The sequence below is a fragment of the Lepus europaeus genome, chromosome 1, assembly GCF_033115175.1.
Source record: "Lepus europaeus isolate LE1 chromosome 1, mLepTim1.pri, whole genome shotgun sequence".
NCBI lineage: Eukaryota > Metazoa > Chordata > Mammalia > Lagomorpha > Leporidae > Lepus > Lepus europaeus.
The window spans coordinates 7,881,319-7,898,635 of NC_084827.1; positions in this window are offsets into that span (position 1 = coordinate 7,881,319).

Below are 17,317 nucleotides of genomic sequence, written 5' to 3' on the forward strand. Positions count from 1 at the left end.
AGACTGACCTTGACTTGTCTATGACTTGTTTATGGGCTGCCTACAGATGACTATTCGTTTTTTTTCAACTTGATATGAAAAACAAACTTGCTCCCACACAGCTGTGTTCATTCATGCCTTCTATGTAACTTCATCATTGTGCACATCTGATAGATTACATGATGATCCATGTTCTTTGAAGTCAGGTAGAATAGAGGTACAAATAAAAATAAATGTATACTTTTGTAAGTGTCTGTGTAGCTACCAATGCTTGTTCAATGTCTACATGATTTCTTTGTGTGTTTTTGCAATTCTGTTGTTTCATGTTAGGTTCAAGGACTCCTCTACTTCTCATGCAGAATGTGAGCCAGCTATGTATTCTTTCAGTTTTTGATTGTCTAGTTGGGCTGGACATTCATTTCTTGGTTGATCATCTTTTTTCTCCCATCATATTTGATTGTCATCCCACTATCTATTTGGCTACATAGTTACTAGATGAGCAGTTTACTGCTAAACTTACCGAAAATTGCTGTAGCACTTAATTCTTACTGCTTTCAGAATTCCCTCTTTGTCCTTAGGTGACTTGAATGATGTCTGGATGCGGATGTCTTTGCAGTTCACTTGGCTCTTACTTGGAATTTGTTGAGTTTTTGTAATGTGCAGATTAATGTTTTTCATCAAACTTGAAAACGTTTCAGCCATTGTTTCTTCAACTATTATTTCTGCCCAATTATTGTGTCCTCTATTTCTGGAATTCTTGTAATATGTATTCATCACGCTTAATGACATTACTTAGGTCTCTGAGTTTCTGTTCATTGTTCTTCATTTTCCCTTCTTTCTGTTCGTTGGACACAATAGTTCTAGTTGACTGGTAGTACAGTCTGTGGATTCTTTTCTCTGGCATTTCAAATCTTGTGCAGAACCTCTCCAGTGATTTCTTTTTCATTATTATGTTTTTCTACTTTGCAATTGCTATTTGGCTCTTTTTAACATTTCTGTGTCTTTATGATATTCTTTTTGGTGAGACACAAGTGTGATACTTTTCTTTAATCCTTTAGATATGCTTTTCTATGGTCATTTAGCATATTCATAAAGCTGATTTAAATCCTTTGTCTAGCAAATGCAATATCTAGGCTTCATTAAGAATAGTTTTTATGTACATCTTTCTGTGTATGGTAATACTTTATTTCTTAGACTATCTCATCATTTTCTGTTGAAATCCAAACACTTCAAGGCTGTAATGTGACAATTGAAGACAGTATTGTCCCTCTCCCAAACCAGGAACATCATTGTTGCTATTATCATTTGTTCATTTAATGACTTCCTGGATTAATGTGATGAAGTCCCTTCTCCAGTGTGTGCAGCCACTGAAGTCGCTGCTTGGTTAGCTGAGATATCAGGTTATGATTGGACTGAAACTCTCTTACATAATTTTTTTAAAGATTTATTTATTTGTTTGAAAGACAGAGTTACAGAGAAGCAGAGGCAGAGGCAAGAGAGAGTGAGGTCTTCCATCCACTGGCTCACTCCCCAGATGGCTGCAAAGGCCGCAACTGTGCTGATCTGAAGCCAGGAGCCAGGAGCTTCTTCTGGGTCTCCCACGCCGGTGCAGGGGCCCAAGGACTTGGGCCATCTTCTATTGCTCTCCCAGGCTATAGCAGAGAGCTGGATTGGAAGTGGAGCAGCAGAGACTCAAACTGGTGCCCATATGGCATGCCATCACTGCAGGTGGAGGCCCTACCCAAGACAGCCCAGTGCCAGCCTCTTATATAATTTTTTAAAAGATTTATTTTATATACTTGAAAAAAAAGAGGACATGACCAAAACAAAACCAGAAGCCAGGAATTCCATCTGGAATTCTCATGTGGCTGGCAGGGGCCAAAGTACTTGGGCCATCTTTTGCTTCCTTCTCAGGAGCATAAACACAAAGCTGGATTGGAACTGGAGCAGCTGGGACTTGAACCAGCACTCTAAGATGCCAGAATTGCAGGTGGTGATTTTACCCACTGTGCCACAATGGATGTCCCCTCTTGCATGCTTTGAAACAATATTTTCTATCCTTTGTCAAATGGTTCTGTGTTTATGCTGTAGTATGTGTGCAAATCACCTGCGGGTATTCTATTCTAACCCTATGAGCTTTACTTCTTGCTGTGCTGAGACTTTCGGTCAGCTATATGTAAGCATTTTGAGTCATCTTATGTGTGTGAGTGCATGTAGCCCTGCACACACATGTAGCCTTCTGACCTTTTGGGAAGACGAGTGAGCTTTTTAAAGCTTTCTCCATACATCTCATTCTTCAGTGTCTCATTTTGAATCGTTTGATTAGCCTCTCATTAAGCGCCTGACTAGAGCCATTGCCTCAGCCGCTTGAGATATTAACCAATTGGTAATCATATAAGAGGGAGTTCTTGGATGAAGTCAAGAAACTCCCTGAGAGTGCACCTTTTTGTTGAACTAGCAAATGGGTTAAAAATGAAAGTTCTCTGGGGATAGGGCTTTGAAGAAGCTCTAACCTTTTCTCTTTTTCTTTCTTTTTTTGAAGACTTATTTATTTATTTGGAAGGTAGAGTAAGAGGGAGAGAAACAATGGGGAGGGGGCAGAGAGACAGAGAGAGAGAGAGATATCTTCCATCCGTTGGTTGACTTCCCAAATTGCCGCAGCAGCTGGGGCTGGGACAGGGCAAACCCAGGAGTCTGGAAATCCACTTGGGCCTCCCACATGAGTGGCAGAAACCCATGCACTTAGACCACCTTGTGCTTCTTTCACAGAAGCATTAGCAAGGAGCTAGATCAGAAGTAGAGCTGTCGGGACTTGAACCTGAGCTCATGTGGGAAGCCAGCATCGCAGGCAGGGGCTCAACTTGCTGCACCATAGCTCCGGCCCCTAAGTCGTTCTCCCTTTCCAATAGCCATAGGCTACAGTTTTTCATGATTACATTATTGTAAATAGGTAATTTTAAATTCTATGGAGCTGGGGCAAGGAAGATGAAAATATGGCACAAAAACTCCACAACATGTGCTGTTCTTATCAAGATTCTGCTGTTTATCTTGACTAAGCATCCCTTGTGTGTTGCAATTATCTGTCATTTATTTGTCTTGACAGTGTTGACTTCGAAGTAACTTTTGCCAGGTGTCCCCTTGCTTTTCATTTAGGAAGTGTGGAAAGAAACAAGGTTTACATGATCTTGTGAGCCACTTGTTAGCGTCATAGCCTCTCAGTTATTAATTCTGCATTAGTGTCCTCATTGGTATCATCTAGAAAGTGAAGGTATTGGACTTTGATCTCCAAGGTCCAGTTTAAATTTTAAATGTAAATTATTTCTTAATGACTATAAGGCATTGACAAGAATATGACCGTTTAAAAGTATTTTATATAAATGTTTATTATCTTTGTATTTTTTCCAGTAATCATAACTTTGTGTCTTACAGTTTCAGAGCACTGAGTTTTATTTAGCCATATAAGAATACCTTAAAATTTCATGTTATTCTTACTTATAATATGTAGTGTTCTATTATTGGCAGTAGCAGTATAGGCCAGCATTGTGGCTCAGTGGATTAAACCACCTCCTGCAATGCCGGCATCCCATCAATGAAAGCACTGATTCAGGTCCTGGCTGTGGCACTTCCAATCCAGCTCCCTGCCCGGTGACGCAGCAGAAGATTGGTCCAAGTACGTGAGCCCCTGCACCCAGGTGGGAGGACCAGATGAAGTTCCTGGCTCCTAGCTGTGGCCTGGCCTCACCCTAGCTGTCGTGGCCATTTGGGGAGTGAACCAGTGGATGGAAGATTTCTCTTTCTAATTCTCCTTCTCCCTGTACCTCTACCTTTCAATTAAATAAATAAATATTTTTTTAAAAAATAACAGCAAATAAATAATGGCCAACTTGTAAATGAGTGATAACCTTTTTTGCTGGAGGTCATCATTTTTAATATACATTTATTAATTAAATTCTTGAGTGCTAAGTGTAGATAGTAGTTATGGAAATGTTTATTTTAAGGTTACAACGTTCTCTGTATCTTTAATATTGTCTTTTTAGGGCTCTGGAGAAACCCACAGTATTAGAAAATGTGAGGACCTTCTAAGTATTATATATGTTTAATACCCAAATTCAGTTTAGGGGAGAGGAAAGACATGGAGGCAGACTTTTATTCATGGATCCGAATGCAGCTTTGCTGCCCTGTAGCTCTTCTCCTTATGTCAAATTGATATGACAGTTAAATAAACATAATTTCCTTTTAGTACTGAATCACATTAAGGATAATTTTTAAGAAAGGTAAGAGGTCATTTAATTGTATTTTGTCCTAGTATTAGCTTAATTCTGAGAGTTCATACTAATTTAGAAAGAAAATACTTGAAATGTAAGGATGTGATCCAATAATTGGATGTGATTTTAATGTGTTCCCCAAAGTTTCATGTGTTAGGATCTTGATCTCTAGTACAGCAACACTGAGAATCGTTGGGCCTTCAAGAGGCGGAGCTAGAGAGTGATCCTTCAGTCACTGAGGGCACTGTGTCAGAAGGGGCTGTGGAACCAGGTCCCTCTCTGGCTTCCTGTTTCAGTGTGTGATCCCTCCTGCATCTGTGCTCTGCCATGCTATGTTGCGATCAAAAGAACTCTGAGCAGAGTTGAACTGATGCCAGCACCAGTGAGCTGATAGGCTGCTTCTCTTTATATAGTCTGCTGTGTGATTTATTATAGTAAAAAGGAGACATACCAGTAAATTATCAAAGTCACAAATACATGCATATGTACACATAGCCCAGATTTTAGGCCAAAAGGACAATTCTCATTACCCTTTGTTTTATAATATATTACAGTGAAATCAACCAATATGATTTGTACAGAAACGCATTCCACAAGCACTTATTGGCCATCAAGTGTGTATCGAACATTGCATTTAGCACAGAGCATATAAAATTAAGTGAAATCTTGTCCTTTTCTTCAATAGACACTCAGTTTACCAGAAAAGGAAGGAATTAAGGCCAGTCATTGATACTTCCATAGGCAGCAAAGCCATTAGACATCGAAATATCAGCTATCTGCTTCTAGAACGATCATTGTAAGAATTGTCAAAGCAAAAATTGAATTTGTTTCGGTATCTATTTTCTGAATCTCTTAGCTATCTTGCTTGGTTTACACATGATAAAAATGAGTTTTACGTGAAGAGGAATGACAAAACAATATATCCCACAGCATCTCAGGACTAATTAAGTCACAGTGTGTTTATGGCGAAGAGTAACACTATTACACGTGTAACCGAATGAGAGATAAATGGAATCCTTGAAGAATATAAAATTATGCCAGATCCTACTTTGTTAAATCAGGTGGAAATTCAAGTTGATTAGTCTTGTCTTAGTGCAGCCCAAATTATCTCATTATTTTACATTACAGAAAAATAAGATAGTAGCATACACTCTCAATACGTTTCTCATTATATTTTCCAGAGCGGAAACCCCTGCAATTTAATATGCTAAGTGGTTCCTATGTGGCATCTCCAGCTTTCAAGGACTCGCGATCAATGCTGGCTTTCTCTTTATTTCCCCTCCCTTTCCCACCACATTGAGCGGCTGACCCAAGTGAGCAGTAGTAAGCCTTGCAGTTGCTCTCAGAAGAGAAAGAAGATAGGATGGGCTAAATGGGACTACAAATGTAGATTATTTTAAGAACTTTCTTCAAATGAACTATTGGTTAGACTAATTAATGGTAACACAGGAAAGGATTCGGTCATGATTAAATCTGAAATTATCTTCCTGTTTGAGAGCTGTTCTGAAAGGTCATTACTAATATTTAGGTAAATAACAATGATGAGAAAGAAGCAAAAGGTAAAGATAGAAGAGAGGCAATGCTATGGGGAATAAAATAATCCAATAATTTTATGAACCTCCACCATTGTACTATATTCTATAGAAACTGAGTGAGTGTTATTAAATTTCATATTCTAGGGAATTTAAATATCACACTGAAAGTATAATGAATTAAGTACTAAGCAATTTGTTAAAAGTATGTAATTAATATATCATATTCCTTAGCCCTTTTAGCTAATTTATAGATTCTGTTATGCATCAGATTTTGAATAGGTACAATTCCCAGCATTACACAGCATGAGCTAAGGAGAAAACATGTGGGGGAAATTTATGAGCCAAAGGACTGCAGGAGGGGCCAGTGTTATGGTGTAGCAGGTTAAGCCACTGTGTGCGACACCAGCATACCATATCCAAATGCCAGATTGAGTGCTGACTTCTCAACATCTGGTCCATCACCTTGCTAATGTGCCTGGGAAGGCAGCAGAAGATGGCCCAATGCCTGGGCTTCTGCTACACTCACGTGGGAGATCAGGATGGAGTTCCTGGCTCCTGGCTTTGGCCTGTTCTAGACCTGGAAGTCTAGCAAAACAGTGGATAAAAGAAGATTCTCTCTCTCTCTTTCTATCTATTTTTTTCTCTCCCTCTCTCTCTCTCTCTCCCCCATATATATATGTATATGTATATGTATATGTATATATATATATGTATATATATATATATATATATCTGATGCTCTGCCTTCCAAATAAATAAGTGAACAACTAAATAAATAACATCTTTTTTAAAACATGGCAGCAGGAGAAGGCACAGTTTCCTCGTTACGCTTTGTCTTTCAAGAAAGAGACAGACTGGGAGAAGGGATCCCTATCCCTTTTGCTGCTCTCCCTCTTTATAAATGAAATGTTAAGAGAAAACTAGAAGTTTAGGGATCAAAGACACTCTTGACTGTTGCGCAGGATGAATTTCCCAGATGTTCCCTACGTGAAGACATCGGGAACCAAGGAAATTTGTAGCCCCTACTTGCTATAGTAAGGAAACCACTAGTGCTATGGGAAACTGAGTTTGGGTTTAACTCCTCCAAATAGTAAGATGTGGGATGGGGTCATAGACCAGGCAACCCAGAGTAAACTCTCATGATCGCTCTTGGACAATTCTACTCACTGCAATACCATTGATCCCTATGGATTCTAATCTCATTATGACACCAAGATTGCTATACTGATACCATCTAAACCACTATGCAAGTATAACTATATAATATGCTTAGGATAACTTCAATCATTTTCTATGATAGCTGAACTAGATCATAATAATCTTACTATTGATTTTTCTAAACATCTGTTGAAGCATTCTGATTTCCTCGCAACTTCAACACAGGGGAAAAGGCGAGTCATGGCAGGTTATATGCTGCCTCAAGAAATAGACAAAGCACTTTCTCTCTTTTTTATTTATTTGACAGATAGAGTTAGTGAAAGAAAGAGACAGAGAGAAAGGTCTTCCTTCCGTTGGTTCACCCCCCAAATGACCACTACGGCCGGAACTACTCCAATCTGAAGCCAGGAGCCAGGTGCTTCCTCCTGGTCTCCCATGCGGGTTTAGGGACCCGAAGACTTGGGCCATCCTCCACTGCCTTCCCAGGCCACAGCAGAGAGCTGGACTGGAAGAAGAGCAACCGGGACTAGAACCAGTGTCCATATGGGATGCTGGCACCAAAGGTGGAGGATTAACCAAGTGAGCTACGGCACCGGCCCCAACAAAGCACTTTCAAGAGCCTTCCTGCTATCACAGGTAGAAATTAGATGTACAAGGCCAAACATGGTTAGTAATGGAAAGAAAAATCACACGGTGCCCTACAATGCCATACATTCAAGCGACATAAAGTTATCTTTCTATGTTACATGCATTAGTAAACACATTTCCAGACCAGAATAGACCCATAGAAATTGGCAGCCACCTCAGTGTTCCAAATGTCTGTTCTTGCTCAATGAAAAATTCAAGGATCTACTTTAGTGCTATAAAAGGAATTCCCCCTCACAGGTGTTTAAGTTACTGAATGTGTTATAAAAGAGGGGCATGGGCATGTTGGGAATGAGCACCACATGGGGATATTAATTTTCATGTTGTTGGTAGGTAGCATGTGATTTTAGCATAGTGTCAGTGAGAGTGTAAGTTAATTTCATTGTCAATCTTTGGTTGTAATTACAGCTATTAATGTTAATCTTTCTGGGATCTGCAAACATTCCTTAAAAAAAAGTTATCCCAAAACATGCATGGATGTATTATAGGAAATTGTGAAACCAGATCTGAAAAATGTTATGCCCACATGCCCCTTCTCTTGATCTCTCTTTATTGTTTTTCTGTTATTTGTTGACTATGAATGAAACTCAAACAATACCCATGGACCCCACTGTATGCACAGCATTCTTTGTCTTCCTTTTAGGAGAGACACGTACTGTTAAAATAACTACCGATTGTGTGGCAGAGATTTGAAGAGGGATAAGATGGGACTCCAGAGCCAGGAGGCTCCTTGTAGTGGCATTTCAGCTGAAACTTGAATGACTCTTAACTAGCTATGGATCTTGGAAAAAGAGTCATCCAAGAAATAAAAGGAAATAAGAAAGTGCAAATAAACACTGTCAGAAAACATCTGAAGGACTCAACTTTGGGCAGGACAGGAAATGGGATAAGAAGGGAGATGTGGCCCAATGCAGGAACTCTGGGACATGGTTAGCCTTAATTCTGGAAGGCATCGGAAGTCACTTGGGAGAAAAAAAAAAGTTGTGAGCTGATGGTACTTTATCAGTGCTTTGAAATAAATCTTGGCAGTTTTATAAATAAGGGATCGAAGGGTGAACAACATTAGGAGCATAGACCAGAAACTCTGACGTTGGCTCAATTTAGAGCACACAACAGTGACAATAGGGCTAGCGAAAGTGCAGATGGAGAGAACTGGCCTGATCAGGATATTCGGGAGGCATCCAGAGTGATCTGCATGCTATTTAGCAGCTAAATTACACCCTGGTATATGTATGTACCATGATTTATTTGAATATTGGAAAGAACACTTTCAAATCCAAACAATCAATGCATATTCTGAGATCTGCTATTAAGTTCCTATTCTCCAAATTGCCTCCTTTTACAGGATTTGTGCCTTGTGAATATCCATTAAAAAATCACGCTATCCCTGCAGTATTAAAAGAATTATACTTTCAGTCATTATTGCTTTCTAAATTCTTATCCTGTTTCAGTAATTTTAATTATTGAAGTAAGAATTAATACATAAATAATATGTTGAATATCATTCAATTACATATTCAAGATGCTATAGAACTTAATGTTATCATTTTGAAGATTTTCGTTTTTATCTTTGAGTAGAGAAAACTCAAAGAAATGTGGGAATACCTGCAGGAATCAGAAGATACTTCATAATGACACCACTCTTTGATTTAATTCAAAACCAAACTCAGGAGAATAAGAATGACTTAAGTAAACCAATAAAACTTCAGCTGTGTAATTCAGAGCTTAACATAAATGAAAAGTTATGTAACTACTAGATTTTTCAACAGGCACATTCATTTTTATGCTTATTATTAAATTTCAGTACACTCATTAAAATGTTAAATTTTATTCTGAATCACCTAAATCATACATGAGTTCTGCATGTGAAACATTAGTTGGCTGGTGCTTAATATTGGAGAAATTGCTTACTTCTGCATAAAGCAATTTTTTGAGTGTGAGAGAGGAAAAAAATTAGGAAAAAAATACTTATAAGCCTAAAAATTTAAACATTTTGGGCATGAGTAGTGGCTAAACACATACACTTGGACGATAACCTCAGATATAATGAGTAACAGTAATGAATTGCTGGGGAGGAGTCACGAATCAATACTCAGTTTTACTGAGTTAGGGAACACCAGGGAGAGAGTGGGGTAATTTTCAAATGCACCATGCATAGTCCTGGTTTCTAATATATTTATAGTTTAGTTAGGAGAAAAGACCACATATCAGTATTTTTGTGACTTGTGTCTGTTGTTTCTATTGTGTGGAACGTCCTTCTTCCTCTTCTTGGCCACACAATTACTAATTCTTTTTCAAATCCCCACTGCCACGTCTGAAGATTTTCCTTCCGTATCAGTTCGTTATAATCCTTGTTATACATGTTGAGATGCACATGTCACATCTCTAAGAATGTAAATTTCTGGGACACCCATTTGACTTAGTGGTTAAGACACCTGCTAGAATATCCAAATTCCAGGCCGGCGCCGTGGCTTAACAAGCTAATCCGGCCGGCGCCGCGGCTCACTAGGCTAATCCTCCGTCTTGCGGCGCCGGCACACTGGGTTCTAGTCCCGTCGGGGCGCTGGATTCTGTCCCGGTTGCCCCTCTTCCAGGCCAGCTCTCTGCTGTGGCCAGGGAGTGCAGTGGAGGATGGCCCAAGTCCTTGGGCCCTGCACCCACCTGGGAGACCAGGAGAAGCGCCTGGCTCCTGGCTTCGGATCAGTGTGGTGTGCCGGCCACAGCGGCCATTGGAGGGTGAACCAACGGCAAAAAGGTAGACCTTTCTCTCTGTCTCTCTCTCTCACTGTCCACTCTGCCTGTCAAAAAAAAAAAAAAAAAAGAATATCCAAATTCCATATCTGAGAGTCTGTTTAATCTCAATTCTAGCTTCCTGCTGATAAGCAGCAGATGATGGTTCAAGTAGTTGAACAATGGGAGACCTGAATTCTGTTCCCAGCTTCATGCATCACCTTGGTCCTCTCGTGACTATTGCAAGCACTGGGGAAAGAACCAGCATATGAAAACTCACTCTTTTACACTCCCTCTCTCTCTGCCTTAAAAAGGTTAATTTTAAAAAATTTAAACAACGTGTTATCTTTGAGGGAAATAGCTGTCATGGCCTAGGTACCTAGTATAGTCTCTCACACACTGTTCAGGCATAGTCATATTGGATTATTGAATACTGACTCATGGTAACACAAGACAGTACCAAGTTTTCTAAATGCCTGGTGCTAATAAGAACTGTGTGGTATATTTGCATTTCTAAAGAAAGATTACCAGGTCTCTAATCCTAATGGTAGAAATGCGATCTTCCTGGCAAATCCTCAACCTCTGTTGGGTAGAGGGTGGAGACTGAGACAGGAAGGTCTGTGGGGAAGTCTTCGAGATCTTTTTTGGCTCCACTGCTCTATGGTTCTGTGTCTCAAACTATGAGCTTTAAAATAGCTGTACTCATTTTGACACCACTACTAGCTGATATAAAGGCAAAACTCTGAAGTCATCCTAGCACAACAAAATACCTGGACTGAGGCATTCTTTCTTCACACCCAGTCAGCTCTTCAGAACGCATCGCAGAAAGGCATTAGAGTTCTCTCGACTTTTTGTGAACCCAGTGGGTAGTTTGTTGTTGCCAATCCTCTGATGTTGACTTTCAAAAGTGAATTGAAATGTAGGTGTAATTTAGGAATAAAGGAAAGACAAGAATCAAAACCAAGCAACCACTAAATACACAGGGGAGGTCATTTACCAAAACATTTCACTGAGACTATTTGGAAATCTGAAAACTAGCTTTTGAATATTGCATATGTAAACAGTTCTTTGATTTACAAGTTGAATAATCATGAAACCCCATGAATTAAGTATCAACAGAATAGTATGTACCTTCATTAATATTTTATATTACTATTTTTGTAGTTACTCTGAGGTATTCTGGGAATTTCATGCAAAAACAAAAAGATCTTAAATGTTCAGCAAATAAAATTTATATGTAAAGTAATGGATATAAAGTATATAAATTATATTGGTTCTCTTTCTCAGAGTCTCAGGATATATCAGATAAATGTCAACCTACTCTGGCTAATAACTGACTATGGATTCACAAGCAAGCATCAGCCTAACTTTTAATTTTGCCAGTTTCTATGATAGCTCAAAACTTTTAATGAAGAATAAAAGGAATAAGCTCACTAATAAAATAAATAAGGTAGCATGCTTTCAACTTAGGCAAAATCTATTGATTTCCATTTTTGTGTGTATGCAACATAGAATTTAGACATTATTATATATGTACATGTGTCTTAAGATAAAATGAATTGAAGTTTTGAAATTAAGACATGTACCTCTGGGGATGGGTGTTTGGCCTAGTGGTTAAGCCACCAGCTGGAACACCTGTATCCTAGACTGGAGTGTGGGTTTCTAAACCACCTCTGGATTCTGATTCCAGTTTCCTGCTAATGCAGACACTGGCATGCAGCTGTGATGGCTCAAGTAGTTGGGTTCCTGATATACACGTGAAAGACCTGGATTGATCCCAGCTTCCAGATTTATCCAGGCCCAATTCCAGCCATTGTGGGTATTTGGAAACTGAGCCAGTGAATAGGAGATCTGTCCCTTAAATATATAAATAAATAAACATTTTTGGATGACATGTATCTCTGAAGACAAAATGACACATCACTATGGAAAAAGATAGCCTAGTAGGTATTCAAGATATGTTCTGGATTACATTTTTAGAAGGGCAGAGTTACAGAGAGAGAAGGGAGGAGGGAGGAAAAGAGAGAGAGAGACCAGTCTTCCATCCACTGATTCTCTTCATTTATGGTCACAATGGCCAGAGCTAGGCCAGGTGGAAGCCAGGAGCCTGGAGCTCCATCAGGGTCTCCCATGTGGGTAGAAAGGGCCCAGTCACTTAGTCTCCCTCTGCTGCCTTTCCAAGTGCATTAGCCAGGAGCCATAGCAGAAGCAGAGCAGCCGGGACTTCAACCAACCCTCATATGGGATGTGGGCACCAGAAGCAGAGGCGTAACTCTCTGTGCCGTGTCAGCCCCCTGAATTAAGTCTGAGTGAGAAATCTTTAAATGGTGGTTGAGAATACCATCGACTCTAAAGCAAGGATGCTGCTCAAAGTAAAAGTTACGTGAGGCCCAGAATGCGAGAAGGAGTTCCATTGAACTTTTGCAAACCACAGATATTTTCATAAGATAAACACCCAGTAAATGACAGACTCATCCATTATATAACAGTTACTTCCACCTGGGTACTCCTCATATGTGACGTAGGAGCTGGGCTTTAATTCCAGAATCTTTGCTGACAGCCACAATTATATTGTTTCCCTCACAGCTGAGCAGGGAAGATGCAGTTGATATTACAAAGTGTTAAGTTCATAACCTAGCACACTATTAACTGTTAACCAGTGGTGCAATTTGTAAAATGATTCCACAACAAAAAAAAAAATCCTTTTCTTTACTAAATTAATTCAAAAATGAACATTGCTGCCTCAATGGTTTCTTTAAGGTTTTCAGCTTCTAAAATACTAGGTAAGACTCTGGCACCAATGTCCTTTTTATGATCCTTAAGACATATATTGGCTTTTGGCCCTCCCCCTGTAAAACTCAATTTTTCTGCTCCTACATCTCTTCCTAGTTTAGGAACAAGTGGGGCGCTGAATCAATGGAAAGGACCAAACTCTCTCTCACCCAGTTATTATCTTTTATCTGGTCTTTGGTTTTTGGCAGAGATTGGCAAACTTTTTTATGGAAAGGGATAAGTGAGAAATATAGTATGCTTTTTAGGGTATAAAGTCTCTGTCACAACTACTCAACTCTGCCCTTGTATCAAGAAGGTAGTCATATATAATACATAAATCAATGCATGTGGCTGTGGTCCCATGAAACTTTATTCGCAAAACAGGTGGTGGCCTGAATTTGGTCTGCAGAATGTGGCTTGCTGACTTACGGTTTTTGGCATGAATTTTGAATGTGATCTACAAAATATCTCTTCTTCATCCTGTTGGCTGGGAATTCCATGTATCAACATTGAATGATTTACTGCTTTTGCTCCCTAATGTGCTCTTACCTCTCTGCAAGAAGCTGGACTACATTAACTGCTGCTTGAATAGAGATGAAGATCACAGAAGGGAAATCACCAGCACAAAATAAGGATGGCCTCATCATAGGAAAACACCCTTCTTGCTATGTAGAATGGGAACTATCATATTTCTGTCACACATTCAGGGAGTGTTCTTCACATTTAGGTTCAACAGATATTTTATCCAATCCTCATTATCATCCATTGTTTTCCAAATTAGAAAATTCAGACTGAGAGAAGAAAAGTATACCTTTTAAATAGAAAATGGCAAATCTAAGATGTGAACCTTGATCCTCTGCTTCCAGATCCTGGGCTGATTAAAAAAAAAAAATACCAGATTAAACATTCTGAAACACATCCAAAGGCTTTAATTATCTCTGTTGCTTCCTCCACACCAAAGAATTCTGTAACAGGTGATTCTCAATAATTGTAAAACACAAATTATGATCACTCACATTGTTTTAGTAATAAATAATAAACCAGTGCAATTCTCACTGTCATTTTATTTAATAAGGCACAATGAAAAACAAAACAACTATGGACTGTCTTTTTTCCTAATACATTCTGATAAATTTCAATAGCTAGTCTCTCCCGCACCTTAAAGGTTGTCATTTTTCCTTAGTGGCAAAAGTCAATTTAATGAGCCTCTTGCAATAGATAAAATTGCCACATCTAGTGTTTCAGTATTTCTTTTCCTGGGAGATGACATGGAACAATGTTGTCTGAGAGTATGAATTTCTATACAGAAAGATTATTGAGACACCTGTTGTTCATAAAATACTCTGCCATGCTGGAGACAAGACTATCAAATTTGATTAAAATTTAGTTATCTCAAGTCAGGCTTTACGTCTTCAAACAGAAAAAAAGTGAACTGCCATGTATCAGAGCTCCAAATTTCATTACCAAAGCAGGTGTCATTATTTGGCACACATGGCTAGTATTTGTGATAACTACATCATATTCACCCAAAGGAAATAGCAGAGATGTCCATTGAAAGCAATTCTGTGTTTAAGGCAGTAACATTTGTGAGCAGACCAGCTCAGGAATGACGTAGAAATCTTGTGATCAAGACAGTGATCATTTTCATGCTTCATGCATCAAATTTTGAAATGCAAGGAAAGCAATGAAATTACAGTATCAGGGGGAAATAAAAAAGACAATTAGCTGTAAATGTGCCAATACGATGCTGGGCCAAGAAAATAGTTTCTTGGGAAATAACTTATTATTTTAAACAGAGTAGGCAACACATAACTTTAGATGGTCAATATGCATAAGTGGAATTTCAGCTTCAATTCTAGTTTCTTAATGTTAAATACTATCTGGTATTACTTGAAATTGTTGATTCCTCCATCTTTAAAACAAAGCATATATCCATCTTTCTTTCTTCTTATCTATCTGTCTGTCTGTCTGTCTTTCTATCTACAAATTCCCAGAGGCAAGGAACTGGCAATAATTATGTTTTTAAAAAAATCTTAAGACAAAATATAATTCCTTATAATTTTGCACCCTTGATCTAATTTTCCCTTTTTGTAGAATACTGAGTCTATTTTCAGCTCTAGGTCAGACTTTAAAATATTAAAATAAAACTAATTATCAGATTCCCACCTCCCAATCCTATCTTCCAATAGCTTTCCCTAACCCTGTTAGCCATTTTTATATTACAAAGTCTATGATTCCCTTTTATCATTATAGTTTTGTAAATGTACTTTTTTCCTACAAAAAAGTCTATTTTTAAAAAATTGTATAAACAATCGTATAAACCACTAAACAGGCTAGTACAAATACAGTATGAAGAAGGCAAAATGGTACTAGGATGTCTTTTGAACTAGAAAGTAATTGTGTATTGATAAAACCTCAGATTATAAATTCTTCAACAATTATTTAACTGCTGTCAATCTTGATTGGTTAATTATTATCACTTCAATTAATCCATCAAATTTAATTTTTAGATTCAGATATTAGCCAATGATCAATATATAACATTCCACATTTGTTACTGATTTTCTAATTTAAATTTAGAAATTTATATTTTTACATTAAGTTTAATTTTCCTTTTTCAACTGGATTTTATTTATTTGGGTAGCATAGTTACAGAGAGAGAGGGAGAGATAGAGAGAGAGAGACAGGTCTTCCATCTACTGGTTCACACCCCAAATGGCCAGGGCTCTGGGCCCTTCTGAAGTCAGGAGCCAGGAGCTTCTTCCAGGTCTCCCACATGGGTGCAAGGGTCCAAGAAGTTGGGCCATCCACCTCTGCTTTCCCAGGCCATTAACAGCAGGGCTGGATCAGAAGTGAAACAGCCCGGATATGAACTGGCACCCATGTGGGATGCCAGTGTTGCAGGTGGTTGCTTTACCTGCTACACCATAGCACCAGTCCCCAGTCTGGGTCTTTATTCAAATAGTTGATTAAAAATAGAATGAGGCAAAGTCCTAACAAAACACATTACTGTGGCACATTCCCATTAGTGAAACTCCATGTGGACATCATGTGTTGTTCAGTGTCCCAGAGTACATTATTAAACCTGTTAAAATTCTACCAAACTTTTTCCATTCTGCTCACGAGAGTACCGTGTGAGCCTGGCAAACGCCTACTTGAAACATAGACTCACTACGCCTATGACCCATAGGAGGCCCATAAAGAACACTCAGAGCTCTTAAAAAGTTGCTGTGAATCTGTAATCCCATCATTTTCCCTTATCTCTGTTAAAATATCTGCGATTTATCTTATCTCAAGTCACATTCCAGAGTGTAAAAATAGGTGAGCGAAATCAAGGGTCATCTTTCCTCATTCACGGGAGTCCCCGGTAGAAATCATAATGACCGTATTTCACTCATCTCCATGCCTCTGCCCTTGTGTGATAGTAGTGTATTTGCATGAGAGCACAGTGAAAGGGTCTTCATTGCTCACTACAATGCGCTGTCTTTCTCACAGAATGGAGACGATTTTTATTGATGCCAACGGAACGCAATTGTGTCTGACCTCTTCTCCTGTTTTTCCCTAACAATTTACATCCTTCGGCATAAACTACTAATGCTGTCATGCCACACTACTCTATAGGAACAACCTCCTCTCTAACTCCAGTGCCTTGGAAAGGAGTTGAAAACACAGGGTCTCTCTGGCGAGCCTATGTATCATCTTGTGTTATCTGGACAATGGGACCCTTTAGGAGATAGGAAAGTCAGATAATATTTTGAAAGGTTCAAAATTCATGTAATGATGAAACCTAAAATAAAGCAGAGGAAAATCACATGAAATAGGATTTCCATGATAGAATATTATTATTATTCTTCCTACCAAAAATGTTTCCGCTGAGGAGACTGTCCAGGGTACTCCCTGGCTTCCATGTTTGCATTTGGAGGATGCCTTTAGCTTCTGTAGTTAAAAACTATCTCACTGGAGTCCCTGCAGATGATAGCTGACTGTGTAATTATGAAGCTTTCATGGAAAAAGCAGAGCAAGTCACAGACAAAGCCATGCGATCGCCGGGAGCAGACAGTGCATTGGGTTAGTGGATCTTGGTTATGGCTTCAGTTGAGAAAAAAAATAAGGGAAAAAAAAATTGGTACTGGGTAAGTAAATTATAATTTGATTGATGTTTAATAAGATGGAATTATCGGGGCCTGTCCTTGTTAGTCAGGTGCTACTAATTCACATAGTTTAAAGCTCCTC